Source organism: Eubalaena glacialis, chromosome 15 (genome assembly GCF_028564815.1).
Source record: "Eubalaena glacialis isolate mEubGla1 chromosome 15, mEubGla1.1.hap2.+ XY, whole genome shotgun sequence".
NCBI classification, from domain to species: Eukaryota; Metazoa; Chordata; class Mammalia; order Artiodactyla; family Balaenidae; genus Eubalaena; species Eubalaena glacialis.
The window spans coordinates 51777062-51798336 of NC_083730.1; the positions used below are offsets into that span (position 1 = coordinate 51777062).

At 38.2% G+C, this 21275-nt stretch overlaps 1 protein-coding gene across 4 annotated transcripts in view; it reads left to right on the top strand.

The window, feature by feature from the left end:
• The window catches only part of ZNF521 (zinc finger protein 521), a 280496-nt gene that overhangs the window by 2719 nt on the left and 256502 nt on the right, over positions 1–21275 (top strand). The gene's annotated exons all lie outside the window — the stretch shown is intronic.

Sequence of the window (21275 nt, forward strand, 5' to 3'; positions counted from 1 at the left end):
ACGTGTGTCTTGACACAGTTTTTGTGGTCATTTCCATTCACGTGGGCCACACATTTTCTGGGAAAACCTAGACCGAGGGCCTGAAAGATGCAAGCGTGGAGAGTGAAAAAATAAACGCCACGGGCGTGCGCGGGTGTCAGGGTAACGGCGGACGACGCTCGCGCTGGGGGAACTTGCCGTGAGACTCTCAGCTTCCTTAAAAGTCACGCTGAGCGGAGTACCAGGACGAACCTCTTCCTCGTCACTTGGAAAGAACTTTCCGAGTTGATAGGGGAGCGCTTGGTGTCAGCCCGGTTTTAAGGGCTGCTGGGGGCTTTTTATTTTTAAAAAGTTTATTGAAGTTTGCGCAGTCGGTAGTTTTGCTCATCTGCAGTTTCTGGGCATTCAGCTCGCCTGCCTTTGGAATGAATTCACGGTGAAAGTTCTGTTGATTGTGGTGCATATGCTACCCCGGGCTTCCTAAAGAAGATTTATTCTCATGCACGTAGGATTTTATGGGCGGTCAGTGAAGCTGTCAGTTGGCAGTATTCGCAGGGCAGTCTTTGACAAGTCGGATTGCAGAATAACTGGGACGGAGACCTGTGCAGTCCTTAAGTTAATAAGCAAAAAAGTGGCAAGTGAAAATGAGTAGAGGGCATTTTATTCTTTTGTTATATTGTCATATCGCAAAAATATTCCGGTATCTTCTCCATGAAGACACAGCATCTGTGTTTCAACTGCCAAGTTCTAAATAAAATATTTACGTTAAAAACAAAGATTTAGCTTCCATTTTCTGTGTGGGCACGGAACACAGTGGTGGTCTCCTCTGTCAGATGCTTGGAAGGCTCCCAGAAGAGTGAATGGCCTCAGGTGGGCTGGCTGAGCTTTGGGGTGAGAAGCTGAAGACAGGAATAAAAATAGTACAGTCCTCGCTGAAGAGTGGATTTGTTTTTCTTCAGGGTATGCATTTACCTGGAAAAACGTATTTAGATGAACTATGTCAGATGAGTAATTGTGATATTAGTAGCGGTTTTGGAGCAGTAGAATGGCATTCTAGGTGGCTCCTGTTAAATCCCTAGCCTTTTCTTCACTATTTTCCTTCCCCTGTGTCTTCCAGGAAGGGTCTCCATTTTCCAAAATGTGTTCGAGGAGTGTTCTGTCCATTATATTGTTTGGAAGGTCACACTTGGATCCTAGAAAAGCCAGGGAGGTATTATTACGACAAATATTCTGGCATAGTAATAATAATAATAATAAGCAATGAGCAACACTTTGCTATCAGCAGGCATAGCAAGGCAGCTTTGATTTGTTCTTTTACGAAGAACTGATTAGTAGTTTTGCAACTAAGAGATTAAAACGGTGATTTTGTTAGAGGAGTGACAGTATTTCAAAACCTTGCAGATTACTTTTCACCAGTTTGAAGGAGGCATTGGAAACCATGAAAATGCAATGTGCCCTTCTAAATAAAACATGAAGTTCTGCATTCAGTCTCCAACTTGTTTCCTACATCCATACGATTTCTTTAACAAACAAGGTTCAAAAGATGTTTCTGATATGGCTGTCACTTCTGATACCATAATTTGAAACTCGTGTCTCAGGGGAGTAGTTTACATAAGGCAGGTACAAACAAAACAAAATGACAGTTAAGTTTGGAGTTTTTGTTTTCAACCAAATCCTTAAAAATAAGGACTACCAAAAATTCTATTAATAGTTGAATTTATTTTGGGTACTCATAAATTTAGCATTTTGAATGAATATCTACTTTAAATTGTGCACTATTTTTTGTTCTTAGCAAACTTTTGTGTAATTGTCCTAATAACCTGCCTCCTGGGAGTGGCTGCCAGGTTTCTGGCAGCAGTGGAGCGTGCCCTGCTTGGTCTCCTTACGTCCTCTAAAGTGCATTAAAACTGTTAAACACCAAAGAGATTCACTTTTCTATTTGTGAAAGCTGCGAACTATATTTTGAAACATGGAACTGTTTTACCCCTTCTGCTCTCAGAGCCCTAGCATCAAAATTCTCTCAGTCAACACACAAAGTCAAGAAACTTATTCTGTCCTTATGCTGCGAATCTTCAGAATAACCCTTTCTGTCTAATGAAACAGAGTTAAAGCCGGTATTTAGAGGCATGGATGGTCAGACAATTAAATGAGTTACCCTCTACCCCATTTGCACTATTTATCTATTTATCTCAATTCCTGAGAGTAACCACGAGATTTGAATAGATTACCTGCCTGAAAATAGTCCTGCTATCCGCTTGTTTTCTGAGGTAGCAAATCAGTGGCATCAAATTGGTCAGTTGTGACCTACTTCTGTTTTTTCTTGCTGGCTCTTTATTCTATTTCTTGTGGTGCTTCTCTGATGGAAGTTTCTCTGCCATTTTACCTGATAAAAACAATTTTGGGGGAAATTTACTCCAAAAAGCACTTGTAAGAAGGAAAAAGTGGTCCACTTCATAAAGGTGTGATATATTCAGTAAGAGCCAAGTTATAAAGCTGGTGAGGAGAGAGGGGAGCACTTAGACATGTAAATGGCCAAGTTAAACACAAGACACAGTTAGGATATCTGGACCCTCACGTGTTCATAAACCCATACCAGGGGTCTCTATAGAGAAATGGTGGGAACCAGGGAGAAAGACAGCCCCAAAATACCTTGTATAACTTGGCTGTCACAGTAGCTAGCCCTTTGTAACTTGGCACATTTTGAAGTTATCACACTTAGAATTGACCTTTTTTTCCCCATTTACCTTCTTTTGTACTTATAAAGTGTTTTTTTTTTTTTTTTAAGGAGAAGTAATTTATTTAGAGGTGGCAAAAATATAATGAGGTGGCAAAAATTCAGTTCTCAATTTAAAGAAGAAATGTAAACTATAGAATTTGAAAGAAAAGGCAATGGGTTTTAAGTCCATAACCTTTCAAAAGTCAGAAGACCTATCTACTAGGCTGTATTCTCTGGTGGAAAAGCTCTTGAAATTGTAGGTGTTAAAAAAGCCGCTGCAGGGAGCTTGTACTAGCTCTTAAATTTAATAGAAACATTAAACTGTCCAATCCTTATTTAAACACTTTTTTTTCAAAGTCAAAAATATATTTTCTTATAGGTAGACAGGTGAAGTATAACTAAAAAAAGAAAAAAAAAGTGGTTCTCTTGTACTCTATGTGTTTTATTTCTTAAAAAAACAAAAACAAAAACAAAAAAAAACAACTCCTTATCACTAGAGGTTCAGTTTTGGTTCTGGAAATGATGCCATAGTAAGGAAACTATTGCATTAAGACAGTAATAGTTTGCTTTTAATTAAAACCTGCAATATAGATTTTTGCTCAAAATTATTTTTAGATAAATGAAGCATGACTCCCTTTTTTAATAACTAGATTTAACCTAAAGTAAGTTTTAAAAAAAATATTGAGAAAATATTTACATATATTCTTTTTCATAATTGTGAGGGCAAAATACTCTACTAATTCTGCAGCACACAGCAATATATGCATTTACTTTTGGATTTAGATGCTAAAAAGCCTGATGATTGGAAACACTGCAGAAGCTCAGTGTTTGTACCACCTTCAAACAGTTGCAGTTGGACTTTTATGCATCTATCAAGCAGGGACTGTTTCTTCCCTCTACCACCTCTAAATTATACTGACTAGATGTTGAAGTCATTAAATTGATTATAGTCCAATCAGTAGACAATCCTACATAAACAAAAACAGCAATTACAGTTGGCACGAATCCCATGAGTGCTAGTCAAACTTCCAGGACTGATGGTCCAGTGAGTCTTTTCCAAAATGCTGGTTTCACAATTTCAGCAGTTCTGGCAGCATCTTCCTAAAGGGAGGGAACAAAAATTCATAAGATTCCACTTGGCCTTAAAAACAAAAACATCTGTTTGATGCATGAGTGGATTGTTGGCTTTTATTCATCCAGTCAAAAAAGGGTGAAAAATAGGATATTGAACATAAAAGCATACATGTAAAAATGAAATTACAAAGGGATTTGAGATTAGCAGCTTTTTATAAAGCAAGCTGTTAATAATTTTTCTTTTTTGTTTTGCCAGAGTATTCCCATATCCCTTAAAATCCATTGTAGTTATTGACAGCAGTGATGTCTAATAGTGATGACAGAATTTTTCAACTTTTTGCTTTCAGTAATTATACTTAGTTCTTTCTGCTTGCTTGTTTGGGTCATTGCAAGTCTTGTAGCATATCTGTAGGATATTTCTTTTCAACTTACAGGAACATTTTTGCTCCCTTCCTTTTATTTTTAAAGGAAGTCAGTTTTTGAGAATTGGCTAGTCTGGTAAATTCTAGTGAATTACTTGTTGACATAAATCGAAACATAATATCAAATATACTTGCTTGAATTTTCATTTTGATGTAAAACCATGCAATGAGGAGAAAGAGGTTTTGATAGTAGAAAAGAGCAATTCTACCAAGATCAATTAAGAATTTTATGAAAGGTGTGTTTTTCCTATTACTGTGCTTTATTAATTCATCTGACAGAATTCACATTGCTGGTTTAATGTCACTAATTCTGTTGCCATAGAATACATTCTTCATGGCTGGATTTAATGAATACCATGTTGAGTTTTTAGTTATTTCTTAGAGAAAATAATTTTAAGATTTGCAACGTATTTTAGAAGCCTTATGGATTGTTTAAAATGTAAATGTTGTCATTAAGTAATATGTTAAAGAATGCTCTTGAATTGAATGAAATTTTGATACAAAGGCTGATATTCTGGCTAAGTATTTTCCCAGATGTATTTAATTTTTTTCTCCACTGACTCCCATTGTGCTGTCAAAGGTTAAAGTTAGTTCTGTGGGGGGGATGCATGCAAGTTTCTAATCCCATTTCAATTAAATCTGAAATATGTTCCCGTTTTTTGTTTGGGGATTACATGGTACACTAGCTAGGATTGCATATACCTTGTTTGCTGTAATGAAAGTGTACTTGTCTGATTTAAAATACGTTCTGCAACAATATTATTACAAAGCAATTAAAACTTAAAGTTAACATTAGTAAATTTAAATAGCCCTGTTATAGTATTAATCAAATAGTGTAAGGAAAGCTTTTAAATGGTTTAAATAATTATGCAACTCTTGGCATAAAAGCCTAACACAAGATAAATCTTTGAAAACTAAGTAGAATTGTGGCTTTTTTTTTTTAAACTTTAATTTTAGGCAGCTTGGGCTTTTAGCATGCATCACATTCCACCTCTAGTATAAGTAATTATGCCAGTTTAGTAATTATTAGAGATGAAAGAAATTCAGTAAGACATGAATTCTTTAAAACTTCAGTAGCTTCAGTTTTAGCAGGCATAATGATCAAGCAGCAGTTACCCAGCTGCCTGGGGACCCTGCCACAGCTACAGGCACTGGGCTGATCTTGGGGGTATCATTATTATGGCAGCACACACTACCGTTGGCATTTCTATGCTAGATGTCTGATTGCAGAGGTTTATAATTTTGTCATTAAAAAAAAAATCCAGATTCAAGTATTACTGTCTAGAAATTCCCCTTTTTTAGAAACCCCTCCCGAAAAAGGATAAATGCTTACCTTTAAAAATTATTATTTTAAATTGGACACCAATTTTAATTTCATGGGATAGTAAATGGTTTGAAAAAGTCTGAAAAGAAAAATATATATGTAAATTTGTCAGTTGCATGTGTATGTGTTGAACATGTGTTGAGCATTTAAAGTCTTGTTTTCAAATGAAGATGATTTGGTTTGGAAAGCATATACTATTCATGCATGAGCATAGCTGTCTTCCACTGAATGTGGTCAAGTGACATTCAGAATATTCATTTTCATAATTCTGTAGGAATTATGTTTTGGTGTTTTGGTTTCAATAAAAATTTTTATATGTGTGAAATCAAAAGGTTTCAGTTATCACAACTCTGTATGAGATATACACATAAGCAATATGTACACACATACAAACATACTCTGACGTTCTATTTAAAATATACTTTGGTTAGCGAATTCATAAGTGTTAGTCACTTTTTAAGGAAAAAAATGGATTGAATTGGATTTTGCCTAATAAAAATTGGTATCATTGTAAAGAATAGAATTTTTTTTAGAAATTAAAATCATTGTACCGTTGAGGTTCATTATTTCACTGAAATTATTTCTCCTTTCTTTCTCAAGATTGGCTTTTCCCCAAATTTCTTATCCCATCAGTGCACTATGAGAGATATATCAAGATGGAAAGTTATTTAGCTGACGGGAACGAAGGAGATACGTGGTTCTCATTCTCAAGTATAGACAGTCGCATATATTCATGCGGAATACATTTGTGAAAACCTGTGAAGAGCTGAAGGGTCAGTAAGGTGAACGATAAATTCCTGTACTGAAGGGGTGCTGTGACCAGGACTCTAAAAAATATTACAATTTTTTAAACAATATGTTGACTCTTAGAAACAATTTCTAGCATTTCAAATGTGTTCCTTAATGTTATTCTTTTCCTTTACAATAGAACCAGATTAGGTCTAGTAAGTGCATGAATATGACTAAATAGTAATTGCTTTCAGCATTCCTAATGATTTAGCGTGTCTCAATTGTTAGAAGTGTATTAGACATATGCTTTCTATCACTAGTATCACACTTTTGTCTTTTCTTATTTTTATACATTTAAGGCAGTTAAGTATTCACAAACACCACTCTACCAAGTACCAATGAAGCCAAAAGAGAACTTTTGGTTGGGAAGGTGATGCCGTCATGAGTTCCAGTGAATGTTTTGTTCATTAGCTGTCGTACGGAGTCTGAAATTGCTCTGTGGAGGGTGGTTTGGGGCTGTTAGTGTGTAATATACAAAGTTAGATGTACTTTTTGTGGACATGAGGCAAGGGGTGAAAAAGAACTGTGGACTCAAGGGAATGCATATTAATTCCTGGAAAGAGTTGAGAATAAAAACAGAAAAAATTAGTTATGGTCATAAGTATCGTGACTTGGATATTAGTGCCAGTAAGGAGATGGCTGTGGAGTGGAAAGGGAGCAGGGGGCGAGCTCTGATTTGCTGTCTGCACTTTTTGACAAGTCACCTTACCCTCTGTTCTCCAGGATTCGGATTTCCTCTCTGTAGACTGAGGGGGCTCATTTCATCATTCAACAAGTTGTTTTTTGTTTGTTTTTTCTAGTGCTTGTTTTGTCCCACGCACTGTGCTAGTTCCAAATATTCAGTTGTGAACCAGACATAAGCTTTGCTCTTATGAAGCTTAGAGTTTAGAAAATTGGATGAGATGTTAAATACTTTCCATTGCTTTTTAATTTGGGGGAAGAAAGCAATGCAAGTGGTGGGAGATATGTGTATATGGTATATTCACTTTTCAGCAAGTTGGGTCAGTTAAAAAAGTTAGATAAAATGAGTTTCAAAAACATTTTTGGCACTGAAAGTTTGGTGAGTTATACTTTTTGAGAATGGTGAGCTTTGTTTTCTCTTATGATTAAAAGGTAGATACGCTCACTTGAACTGAAACCACTAAATACAATAGAATATCTATTTCCAACTCTTTTTGGATTTAGGTCATTGACTTTGCAATATCTTTTAGCCCTCCTAAAATCTAGATAATGTTTCTAAAAGCTAATTGTGTGATACTAAAGTAAATTTTTAAAAATTTCAAAGAATTTGTGGCATCCTTGAAATAATTGGAGGCTCTTGGAGAATGTGTATGATATTAATATTAAGAAACAGCAAAACTAAACCTCAATTAAGAGTCCCTAATTGCTATATAAAATCGAGGTGAAACAAGTCATGAGGAATTCATTCCATTAAATATTCAGGAATAGAACACTAAAGAATGAAACAAGTTAGTAATGAAATGTCCATAGCGCAGGTTTAATTATTTTTCCCCAGGGAAATAGGTGAATACCTTGAAATAAACTTTTACAGAATCATGGATCTTAAGCATAAGACACTTTAGGGATAATGATATTGGTTGTCTTGATGGTCTTCATGTTCAAAGACGTGAGTGCAGAATCAGCGGTGATGGTGGGGTGTAACTGACCGGAGAAAAAGACGATCACATGAAATCCCTTTTGCTTCCTCCAAAATCATATATGTCATTTTCATAAGTATTGCATCACTATGCCAAATTTTTAATCTTCAAAATAAAACCATTACAAGATAATAACAGCATTTTATAGCTCCTGTTAATTGTAACTGTTTTTTATACTTGCTGATTTGCATATTTAAAATCCAGTATGAGTGTGATGGTCTGGCAGACCCCTGGAATGGCTTCCTAGCTTCCTAGCTCCCTCAGGCCAGGAGAGGGTCAGCCAGGTGCCTGACTCATACTAAGTGCTCAGTAAACTTCTGTGGAACCAAAAATCACTTTATTATTATTATTTATTTTACCAAAGGAATGTGTTGATGACTCTGAGTTCCCTTCTCTCTCTAACATCATAGAATTCTCATATTGAAAAACTGTAATTCTTGCAAGTTGATCAGTAATTCATATTAATGGGGCAGGGATGCTTTTAAAATTGTGAACTTGATCGGGTTGTAGCTGAGAACAAAATCAAACAGCAGAGGTGAGAAGGTCTTACTTTTCACTGTGATTTCTTGTCCAGACCCCCTATTTAGGGAACCAACACAGAAAGAAACATGAATTACACACTGAACCATTCTCAGGGCCTTTATAAGGATACTGACTCTGTTCAAACTCTGGAATTTTCATAGAGCAGCTTTCAGCTTCTAGATGAGAACCTTGGGCCAGTGACCAATTCACCCCACTAAGGGTTTGTCATATCTCAACTGGGAGCAGCCCTAATAGCAGCAGCTACTTTGAACTAGAATTTGTACGTATGAGTGACTCACCAACTCTATATTTGCCTGGGTCTCGGGTGGATTTTTGCAGTGGGAATAGGTGTGAATCTGCAGCTGTGCAAGGTCAAAGTGTGTTGCTTTAAGGACAGCATTTTAATTTAGTTTGATTTACGTTGGCTCCTCATCTTCAATTCGTGTCCATCCGTTTGCCCAAATGCTGGTACCATTTTCATAAAGCAACATTTCCCAAACCTTTAGTGATTTTCCTCGCTTCACTCCTCCAGGCTTAGATTGTAGATTCTCAGGTTGGTTTTGTGCGATAATAAAGGCTTGAATATTGTTTTCATTTCTTAAGATTCATCTCACATCTTCTGTGGAGCTTTTTCTGACCCACCCGAGTTAAAATGACTCCTCTCTTTATTATCCCTTCCATATCTCATATGTCATAGAAACTATGACAATACCTTGGTTTTCTGGGTTGTCGATAAGCTTTTTGAGAGCAGAGTTCTGTGTTTCTTTTCTTTGAATCCCCATAGCCTAAAATTAGGTGGTAAACAAACAAGCATACAAATGCACAAACAAATGCATTAATGCACTCATGTGTTTAATCAACAAATATTTACTGCACATCCATCATTTACCAGTCCTGGAGTGCTAGGAGTTGGGGATGCTATGAAGGAGACAGATAGGGTCTATGCTCTTGTGGAGTCACAGCCAAGCAGTGGAAATACATTAAATGAACAATTCAGCAGATACTAGTAACTTATTATTAGGTGAAGGGAAAGCCCTGGTGTTATGAGGACATTTCCCAGAGATATGAGTGAGGTCAGGGAAGGATCCTGGAGGAAGCACTTTCAAACCAAATCTGAGGTTTAATATGTTTTTGAATGGAAACCATTGAGCATGCTTATGCATGCTACAGGAATTCTTATTGAGTACCAGTTATGTGTCAGGTGCTAAGGATAGAGTAAGGAAAAAGTCAGACCCAGTTGCCCATGGGTTTCACAGAGCTAACAGTCTATGAAGACATATTTAGAAGACTCTTTGTGTCCCTCTTAATGTTGTTTAACTCCAAACTGTACTTAGTTTTGCAACAACGGTATACATTCAATTCATACAAATGGTACCTATTATTTGCACATGACTAACTTGTGTACAAGTTCTGGCCATCGTTTGTACATGGGCCTGGTTTTTCCGCTCTAAGTAAACTACCCTAACTATATTTCTTGAGTTTTTCATCACTTAGATCTATTTATTCTTCCAAATATCTGAATTTCTTATAATTCTTATAATGCTGTCTAAATATGGGATAAACTCACTCATTTTGGCATCGTAAGAGAATTTAACAACTCTCCTCTCCATTTAACCTCATAGATAATTAGGAAAATATATACGAATCATGTAATATGTTTCTGCTTATGATCTTTACAAATTCTTAGCACATTTTCCACATCAAGGAGCAAATACTAGAATACGACAATGCATCAACAATTCATGAGCATATTCTGTAATTGAAAACTTACATAGAAAAACTGTGGAAAGATTATAAAAAACAGGAATCTACCTACCAATGCTCTTCTTTTTTTTTTTCACTTTTCAGCTCACATTTTTTAAACACTTTCTGTTGTCTCTATTCATGATGGTATTATTCACAAAGTCCCAAAAGACAGTCTATGACAGGATGTTTGAAGCTACAACCCTTATCACCATCCACATAATTCTCTAAGCCAAGTCTTAGTGAGATGCATCCATACCCTGGACAGGCTAATAGTGTCCCCCCTACCCGCAGTCTATCTGAAAGTAGAGCGTACCTATGAAACCTTTTGTATAGGAACTGGTGTATAGCAAGGAAGCAATTACCTTAGGATACATCTTGCTAACAGATGCACAAAATAAATTGAGATAAAGCACAGATGCTCACAGACACAGTTCAAAGCTCTGGTGGCTTGTTGCTGCGATGCCCAGTGTAGTTCCTGGGGAAGGAGTTGGTGGTGCCACTCTTGCTGCTGTGGGGTGAGCACTGCCTCTATAACGGCTGGACTTGCTGCAAAACAAACTCACGAATGCTATTCTTGCTTTCCACCTTCTTTTCTAACATCGAAAATCGTCTTCGGATTTCTTCCAGTTAGAGAAAGCAGGTACTGATGTAGATCTTTCATAAAATCAAAGTGGCGGAAAGCGGACTTTCAAAAAGCTGGGGATATTGGTGATGTGTTGTCCCTACCAACTGTTCTTTAAATAGGTGTTCCACCGTTATTTAGAGGAGGAGGATTCTAGTGGTAATGTCTTCAGCAGCGAACTGGACCATTCTTAGATGGCAATGCATATATGTGGGTATCTTGGGTATCTTTTATTCCCATACAAAAGTGGGAGCTCTCTATGTTGTCTTCCCTAAGTATATTTCCTAGAAATCCCTCCATATCAACACTTAAGACCTTTCTCTTTATTCTATTATTTTATTTATTTATTTATTTATTTATTTTTGGCTGTGTTGGGTCTTCGTTTCTGTGCGAGGGCTTTCTCCAGTTGTGGCAAGTGGGGGCCACTCTTCATCGCGGTGCGCGGGCCTCTCACTATCGCGGCCTCTCTTGTTGCGGAGCACAGGCTCCAGACGCGCAGGCTCAGTAGTTGTGGCTCACGGGCCTAGTTGCTCCGCGGCATGTGGGATCTTCCCAGACCAGGGCTCGAACCCGTGTCCCCTGCATTGGCAGGCAGATTCTCAACCACTGCGCCACCAGGGAAGCCCTCCCTTTATTCTAACAGCTGTATCCATTGTATGACGTTCCATCATTTATTTCTATTTTTTTTACTTGTTTATTTTACTATTTACAAATGTTGCTTCAGTGAGCATACACACATCCTTACTAACATGTGTGATTATATATATGGTGTAAATTTCTAAAACTGGAATTGCTGGATAAAGGGAACACCCATTTAACATTTTGATAGATATTGCAAATGTGCCCTCCGCAGAGGTAATGCCAGTTCACACTGCTGTTAGCAACAGGATTAGAGAGTGCCTGTGTTTAAATACTTTATCTTTACTGATGTGGCTTGTGAAATAAACAAAATGGTATTTCATTGACATTTTAATTAGCATTTCTGTAATTATGAGCATCTTTTCATATGTTTACACAACCATTTGTATTTATTTTTCTGTGAATTGCCTTTTTATTTCCTTGACTCTTTTATCTTTTGGTTTGAAAGAGCAGCTCATGTTAATAAGAAAATTAGTCCTTTTTCTGACTTACATGTTGCAAATATTTCCCCCAGTTTTTCTTTTGACTTTGTGGGTGGTAATTTGTTTTCTTCTGCCATACAGAAGTTTAAATGTTTTAATTTTCAGTTTTGTCAGGCTTTTCCCTTGTAACTAATAGAGTTTGTGTCTGACATAGAAAGGTTTTTTCTTTTTTCTGATCATTCTTTTAGTTCTGTCTTCTCATCACACTGGCTTCAGAGCCGTGTCTGCCCCCCTTCACACTTCTAGGTCCAGCACCCAAGCATATTTGTGGAAATACAATAGGTGCTTAGCAAACATTTAGTAAATGGGTCAATAAAGTATGGTGGTTAAGACCATGGGTGTTAAGTCAGACTCCCTGGGTTGAAATTTCAGTCTGTGGACCTTGGGCAAATTACGAAATCACTTGGAACTACAGTTTCTGTATCTGTAAGTGAGGGTAATAATAGTACCTAATTCATAGCGTTGTTGTGAGAATTCAGAGTTAATTCATGTAAGCTCTTAGAATAGTCTCTGTCAGATAAGAAATACCTAGTAAATGTTTCTTACTCTCACTCTCAAAGGTCTTCTCCCTTTTGTGGGGAAACCCTTCATCCCATGGGCTACAAGTCTTTTCTGTGGATTTCTAGGTACCCGTGTGGCTGGACACAGCTTTCAGAGGCCTGCCTTGGATGGGTCCCTTGTGGACGTCTTCGCTGGGTTCAGTCCACCATGACAAGTCCCCTCCCACTGGCCAAAGCAGCCCTTGATTCCAAGCTCCACTTTGCTTTGCCAATGTAGAGAGAGTTCTGAAGGAAAAATTCCTGCAGAAATTCCAATGAAAAGATAATGGAAACATAAAGTGGAGCTAATTAATTTTAGAGCCTCTGCCATCTTCTTGGTAAGTCAGGTCTTTGTCTTTGTGGTTCTTTGCAAAAGGGCCGTCACTAAATGCTAATTTGCAAAGGTAGGCTAATCGTTCTTGGGAGAGGAGGTAGAGACAAATAACTCATGTATCATTATGAAGGTTTAATCATAGTAGATTGATTAATAATCCTTAAATTAAAAAGGTAAATCTGGGCTTGAGTTTACAGAGGAATTAGCTGAACAAGGGGATGATTTTCTACATCACCATACCCATCAGTAAATTGATCTAGAAGCATTTTCTTCTAGGTTTCAGAGAGGAATTCTGTGTTGTCTAGAAGTGGTATGAGGAGAGGGTGTAAAGATGGAATGTATCTTGCTGACTGGCTGTGACCTACCAGTCTGTGCCTGGCTGTGTCTCGCCGCTGCTTTAATTTTATGTGAAACCTTATTTTGGGGCAGATTGTCTGAATTTTCTCTGCTCTTCATTTCTTCTTCATTCCCTTCTGCAGTAAGTCCTAACTGTTCAGTTTGCTTTATTTTTATTTCCCCTTGCCTTCCCTTGCTCATGTAGTCACCAGTCCTCTCTGTGTTTAGTTCATGAAATCACCCAGTCCCCACTCCCAGATTGCTGGGCTCCGACTGTCCCTTTGGGCTTTAGAAACCCAGCCTGTGCCGTTGCCCGCTGGTTGACCTCAGCACTCATTTGTCTGATACTCTGGGCAGACACTACCATGTCTTTTTATTTTAACTAAATTATAACTGTCATAAAGTTGTCTTTCTATACGGACAAAGCCTAAAACCTTAACACATCCAATCAGATGACTTTCAAATATCCATTTATACTTTTTCCTTCAACCTTAATACTAAATGAAGTGAAAGAAATAGTAATTGAAAATCGGGGTGGAGAGAGTCAAGAGGATTGTGCGAGGCCACTTTTAATGAGTGGAATATCCTTAAATGATAGTAAGTGACAAAGGAAATTCCACTTTGAGATAATTTGAAATAGATATCCTAGAAGACGCTTTAGCAAGGGCTGGGGTGGCCTTTCAGTTTCCTAACAGGTCGGCCCTGGCTGGGGCTGGATGTCTTGTTAGAGAAGAGGTGAGAGGCCAGGGAAGTGCAGTGGCCCGAGTGGGGCAAGGGTGCTGGAGCACCCATCTACCCTGACGTCTCCAAGACCGGAAGAGCTTCTGTGCCCCATCCCAAGTCACACTAGGACTTTGTGATAGAACAGGGAAGAGTCTCAGTCTCTTGATTTCTGATTCTAGGAATTGCCTCTCACGGCTGTACACATTCTAGGCTGTAGAAAGTAAAGTGACTTTCCCCATCCTTCTCAGCCTCTCAACAAAAGCCAGAATCCTAGACCTCCTGCCCTGTGAGAGTCACCTTCCTTAGTCTAGTGTTAGCTGTCAGGGTCTCAGGCTTTTGTCCCCTATCAGTGTGTCCCAGTGAGTTGACCTGAGGGATACCATGCCTGATGACCTGGTTTTGAATCCTGCATGTTATGAAACCTACTAAGCCTCAGTTTTCTTACCAATAAAATGGTAAGAATCTATTTCACAGGGCTGTTGTATTAGGTAACACATGTAAGATGCCTAACAGGTGTCTTAGCAGCCTCTTAGAAAGTTTGTAAGTAGTACCAGCTTTTGATTATGGGTGAAGTTCATGGGGAAGCTGAGGAAGCAGACACAGTTCTTCCTCTTCATCTTTCCCTCTTCTGCAAAGTCCTGAGGCGTGCATGGCACAGTCTGTGGCTGCCTTGTCTCTTTGTGTAGAGCAGAAACTATTCCCCCTCCTGGAGAAAGCCTAAGAGGAATGGTGCAAGTTTTTATATTCAACTTTTAGTAACCATTCTCTACAATGAAGGGGGGGGGGTAATGGAGCTGGAGGAGAGGTGAGTTCACTCTTTATGGCAAATACTTTGTATTTGGGCACCTCTTTAATGTTTCTAAAGACACTGTGTATCTATTTCATTTGATCTTAAGTGAATCTTGTCAGTTATCATTGTCTCAGTTTTATAGATGAGGAAACTGAGGCACAGACACAGATCTCATCCCATTAGCAGGGCTGAAGCAGAAAAAGAATGTAGATTTCCCGACTTGAAAATAGGCAGGCTTGAGTCTCAGAATTTTCTAATAGAAGAAGCCAAGGCCAATCTTAAGCCAAATCAAGAGGTGGAAATAATGAATCCTCTGGCCACCGCATTCCCCCCTCTTGTGTTCCTTTTTGCTTTAAGCATTTTGATCTCAGTTCCCTGTACTATTCCACCCCCAACCCCCAAAAGTTACTTCTACAAGAAAAAAAAATATGATATTAGTGAGTTACACCTGAGAGAGAATTGAAAGCAGTGGAAACCTGACAAATCCCTAATTGTGTGATTCAAGGCTTTGGCTTCAGATAAAAGAATCGCATGCCTCAGAAAGCTGATCTGGGAGGTATTTTAGAGAAGGTCGGGGTGGGGTGCGGTGCTGGAGTGAGGGACCCAGGAGTGTTTTCCCACTGCTGGTGAGCTCTCAGCAGAAATACTTCCTTATAGAGGTTGAGTGGACTTTCAAAGGTGTTCTTCTGGTTGCTGTCACTGAAAGGTCAGGAGATTTGCTTAGGTCGAGCCCTCCACCAGTTTGAGTGATAGGAGAAGTGACCGATGACTGTGCCTACAACATTGGAGCAATGCAGCTGACTTTGGGCTGAATAGTTTCTGGTAATGTCACGTTGGCTGTTTTAAATACACTGTGTGGAGAAGCTAGGGGGAAAAACCAATTCACATCTCCCAGTGGCAGGTTACCATCCTGAAGCAATGTCTGCTTTCTTTCATTTGAAATATGCCACTTTTCCATGCAAATTTGCTTTGTTGTTGTGACAAGATGGACACACGTGTTGGATGTGGGCTGTCCCGAGGACTGGTGGGACATCGATGCCATCTATGGAGGGAATCGGGCATGACCCGTCACCATCCCGGAAGAAATGACGCCAGTTCTGATGTCTTAGAGATGAGAGCTCAGAGATGGCACATACTTTTTTTTTTTTTTTATAGTGTTGGCTAAATACAAACTTTCAAAAGGGTTGGATTTTTAAAAATTGCAAGCAGCAAGTAGTAGAATTGACCAGATTAGTGTCCTTATTATTCTTTTAAGAAAATAGGGTGAGATCTCCTGGCTCACCATCTGAGAACATGTTCCTTCTCCAGTGAAAATTATGTTTCTGAATGTTATATATATGTGTATATTTATATATATATTTTCTGCTTATTAAAGCACATGGTAAAAAAAACAAAATGGTTAAATATGGTTATCTATCAGCCATTCTGCCCTATGTGTGATTGATTTAGTTGATTTTACTTTATGCATATTTGGGGATTATCTGATAATAAATCATCATTTAAAACATTTATGTGTAATATATACTATCTATATCTATATCTATGCTCATTATCTTGACAATTCAGGATTGAAACAATGTAAGTGGGAATATATTTCCACAAACGACTATTAATTTATGGTTACTAAGATAATGGCATACACGTTCGCTTTCAGTTCTATCTGGGTAGCTCTGTAAATTGTGTATTGATTATGCTAATGGCACTGGTGTCTTTATTACTTGTCTGCAGATACATGCAGATGGAATGCACGTTTGGCAAGGTTGTCATTCTGTAGGAAAAAGGTGCCTTATTAAAATCTGGTTTTTGGAGATATTGCATTAGAACTAAAGAAAAACATTAAACTCATGGAAACATAAGCAGTTCTTGTGTTCTAGGAAATGAAAAGTGCAGTTAAAAAGTTAAAAAATGATGCTCTTTTATTCCCTTTGTTTCAAATTCCTTAAGGAAAGTGTTTCAGAAATGGTACTAGATCAATAATGATCTATTTTTATAGTTTATTTTTGGTTGTGTGGGCTTTCTTGTTTTGTTTATCAGGCTGAAGGAACCTTAGACATTTAGGGTTGCCTATATTTTAAAATTTATTAGCCCAACTAGAGGAGAACAAAATGAATTTTTTCCAATTATACATAAATTTTCTTGTATTTTGTAATAGCTCATAAGTCATAAATCACAGCCTCACTTTTTGTTCTGATCTTTCATTATACAAACATGTACCTTATTTTATAGGATTTTTCTATTTCCTTCTTTCTTTTTCGCTGAGCCATCATGTTACCAAATAAGTTGTTTAGAAACTACTTTCTTATCTTCCTGAATGTTTAGTTGTTTAGTTGTTTAGAAACTACTTTCTTATCTTCCTGAATGGGATCATTTCTTAGAAATGTGGGCTGTACACTTACTTTAGGAAAGAAAAAAAATCTTTAAAAAATGTTGTTTTAAAACTATTTTCTACTTTATTTTAGTGACAGTTTGATCCCCAGTTTGTTTGAGAACCAGTTGGAGCTTCGGAAGGGGAAAAAGGAAAAAAATAAGCAAAGTTTTTCACGTTCCTGAGCTATATGATTCCATTTAGTGGGATAATAATGCTCCATCCAGATCTTGTGTTTAATTCACAACCTTTAGGCAAAACCAGTTGTCCCGTCTTTCAAATATATCATTGCAATTTAGAAGAGGAACTTCCCAAATTAAAACAAAAGCAAAAACAAAGTCACTAATAAAGAGAATGGAGTGGTAATATTTGAATGATTTTTGTGAATGAGATTGGAGTTTATCATCTCAGAATTTAAAGATGAGCATTGTTAACATTGCAGCAAACGGATATTTCTTGTTCAAAACAAAACTTTCTCCCTAAGCTAGTGTTTCAGTAATTGTTGACATAGGTAACTTTGTGTCCAATTAAGAAATATTGTTACAATTGGATTGGTGTTAATCTAAAATAGCTGAAGTCATAAGAACAGTTGGTAGAAGTATCAGAAAGTATGACGCCTGGAATATAAAACTTTTCTTCCCAGATTTTCTTTGGCTGGGATGGAGTAATGCTTCCTTGCTGTGCTACTATACCTGAGGCTTATTGGTTACATTTAAAGAAGAAATAACTAGACTTTTCTCCAGATATCCAAATGCCTGAATCCTAGTTTCAAAACGTGTTTCCTTTATTGTTGTAGTTGCCCTAAGAAGCATTTTTCAAGGTACCTGGTCATTATGTGCTAAAAACTATGCATAAATCTTTTAAAAATAATTTGTTTTCCTTCAGAGTGGATTGTTAGCAGTTTTAAAATCACTTGGCTGTAGCAAATTAGACCTGTGTATCTGGATATTAAAAATATTTTTATGTAATATTTTTTCTGATATAAAATGGAAGAAAGGGTCCATGAGGCTTGGTTTAATATTGAGCATAGGGATGTAGAAGTTGGTTTTGTTTGTTTGTTTGTTTTTGTAGGGAGTTAGGGACTATACTCAGATGTTATCAACAGCCCCTTCTCAGTGAGCCAGCGATGCTGAGCATGAAGGCATCAGGGTAACTGGAAGAATCAAGCGTCTCAAATCTGGCGAGAAGAAAGGTGTATGCCAAGAAGCCTCACAAAACAAAACAAAAACAACAATAAAAAGACATTGGAGAGTTCCCTGGAAACCCTTCATCTAGGGGAAAAACAAAACAAAACCTTTGCAGAGTAATTTTTTTCATTTTCTATTAGGTTAGATAATTTTGAGTTTGTGTCCCCATTTTAGTGTTTCCATCTCATATTTGCCCTGTTGACTTATCATTTTTTGTGGTTTCTCGCAATATTTTCTTCCACATTAAGGCTAAGCCTTTTAATGTGAATGTTCTAATGTTTTCATTTGGCTTTATATTATTGACAGTAGTGGTCTAGTGTGATTACTTTGTCTTTCAAAAAGGATCATGAACTACATGTGGAATCATGTTAACTTAAACTAAGGGTTAATTTTTTTTTCCCTAAAAGATGGAATAAAAGACAGCTATTAGAATCAGTATCTGTTTTTGTTCTTAGTCAAATTTTGCATTTATGTTTCCTTGGCTTTGTGTGTGTTTGAAATAAGACGAAAGTAAAAGGAATCTCACCAAAAACCTCTTAAGTCCCAGGAAGTGTCACCGGGGCCTTTGCAAATCTGTCGCACTAGATTAAAAAGTTAGCTGGTGTGATTGTGGTATTTCTGTCCAGTCTGTCTCCAGCTTTGGCTTTATTGGGATTGTGGATAAAAGGCAAAATCTGGGTGTGAAGATAGTGAAGAAAGCAAGTCATTAGCCTTGGTTGATACACCTATTTTAAAGCCGAGATAGCAAGTTCATCTCTAGGACCGGCTCCACCATGCCCGATGCCTGGCTGTCACTGAGACAACTCCCCATTTTCTTAGGGTCACAGTCAGTCCTAAGTCCTCTGAATCCTGTTTCTGGGATGCCTCCCATGACCTTCTTTCTGCTATTGATTTAGCTTGCTCTCTTGGACTTCTTCCCTGCATTATGTCAGACCCTCCATACTGGTCTCCCTGCTTCCAGGTCTGGTCTCTTTCCAAACCGTCTTCTTAATCACCAGTGGGGCATCTCTCTAAAATGTAAATGCGATCAGTCGCTCTCCTTAAAATCCTTCAATGATTTCTCATAGCGCCAAGGTTAACATTTGAACATTTAGTTCACAGTAGTTCCTTCGTGATCTGCCCACTTTTCTAGCCTTGTCCCTGCCACTGCTCCCCTTTCTTTCCTCTCTATCCAGAGCCCTTCATTTGAGTAGCATAGAAGAGCTTGCGCTTCCTGGAAAGCATCATGTTTTGCATCTCTGCCTTTACGTATGTTTCCTCTTTTTGGAGAGCCATCTTCTACTTGCCATCAGTGCTACCCATTCTTTAAAACTTAGCCCAATTTTGCTACTCTTTGGGTAACATTTTCCTGCCCTGCACCATCTGATTTAAAAGCCTGTGGGCTGGGTTTCCCTGGTGGCACAGTGGTTAAGAATCCGCCTGCCAAGGCAGGGGACACGGGTTCAAGCCATGGTCCAGGAAGATCTCACATGCTGCGGAGCAACTAAGCCCGTGCGCCACAACTACTGAGCCTGTGCTCTAGAGCCTGCGAGCCACAACTACTGAGCCCACGTGATACAACTACTGAAGCCCGTGCACCTAGAGCCCATGCTCCACAACAAGAGAAGCCACCACAATGAGAAGCCCATGCATTGCAATGAAGAGTAGCCCCCGCTTGCCGCGACTAGAGAAAGCCCGTGCACAGCAACAAAGACCCAACGCAGCCAAAAATAAATAAAAATAAAAATAAATAAATTTATTAAAAAAAAAAAAAAGCCTGTGGGCTTTTAAAAGTCTGTGGGCTCCTCCATCCGAGCAGTTATCCCTCCTTCTGCAGTCATTGGTTTACTCATCTCTCTCTCCCCCTTCCCCAGTGCTTGCCAGCCCTTCTCATGTCATGGCACACGCAGAAAAATGATAAGTTTTGAAGGAAACACTTGGATAAATGGAGAGGCAATTGGCCTGCAGTTTCCAGTTATCTCAAGCTGTACGTGGCCACTTTGAGGGCGGAAAGGATCAATATCCTTGAACACCTGAACCTGCTTTTGACCTGCTGGTTGGGAAGCTCTGCAGCAGATTGCAAGCTCCTTGGGACAAGGACCAGGTCTTAGACTTTGCATCTCGAGGGCCTTAGCCAAATGCCTATTACTGTGTGGGTGCTCAGAAAATGTTTGTTTACTGAAGGTGTGACAAGGCAACCACAGTCACTCAAATTGAAGGTTAAATGACTAAGGCAGGGATCTGTTTATAAATACTCTGTATGAAAGTTGGAGTGCTAAGATGGCTTTCTTCTAAATTTCATGTTAAAGATAAAGAGGGATGAAGAAGAGGAAGGAAATTTGAGTAAGATTCTGATTGGAAGCCAAGAAACGTTTTATTTGGTTCCAAAATGTGCATGTATATTTTTTGTTTTGTGTGTTTGTGTGTGTGTGTTTTAACCTCTCCCAAGGCTAATTTCCTCCCACTCAGCATCCTCCTACAAGGAATTTCATTGTAGAAAGAAGAGTGGTAATAAATTCATGTTTGGCATGTGCTCCTTCATAATAGTGCATCTGTGATATTTCTCTTTGGTCTTCAAGGATCATGATAGACCTGTAGAACAATCAAGCAAAACCACAGAAATTCTAAACTTCAACTGTGTGATTTTGTTTAACATAAGAGATAATTCTTTTTGTCTGAGAAGATTTTAGAGACAAAGGAGAGAAGAGTACATGAAAAGGTTTTTTGTTTTTTGGTTTGTTTTTTCCTTTTTTTCTGTAAAACAATTTAATAACTTTCACAGAATAGAGTGGTTAGAAAATAAACATTGCAGGAAAAGTAAAAAGAGCACGTTTTTATCCTTGACCACTTGAGCTCTTTGGACCTGTTGCCATCAGCCAGGTCTCAGCCTGGGAGGGCCGTCCCTGTCCTGAAGCCAAAGTTCCAGGAATGCTCATCCTTGGCCACCTCACTGATTGCTTTTGTTTTTGTTTCCTTTTGTTTGTTTACCTTTTCTTGAGAGTAGAAAAAAGTGAGGTAGCAGAGTAGCAGGTAGGTGTGGGCCAGATGG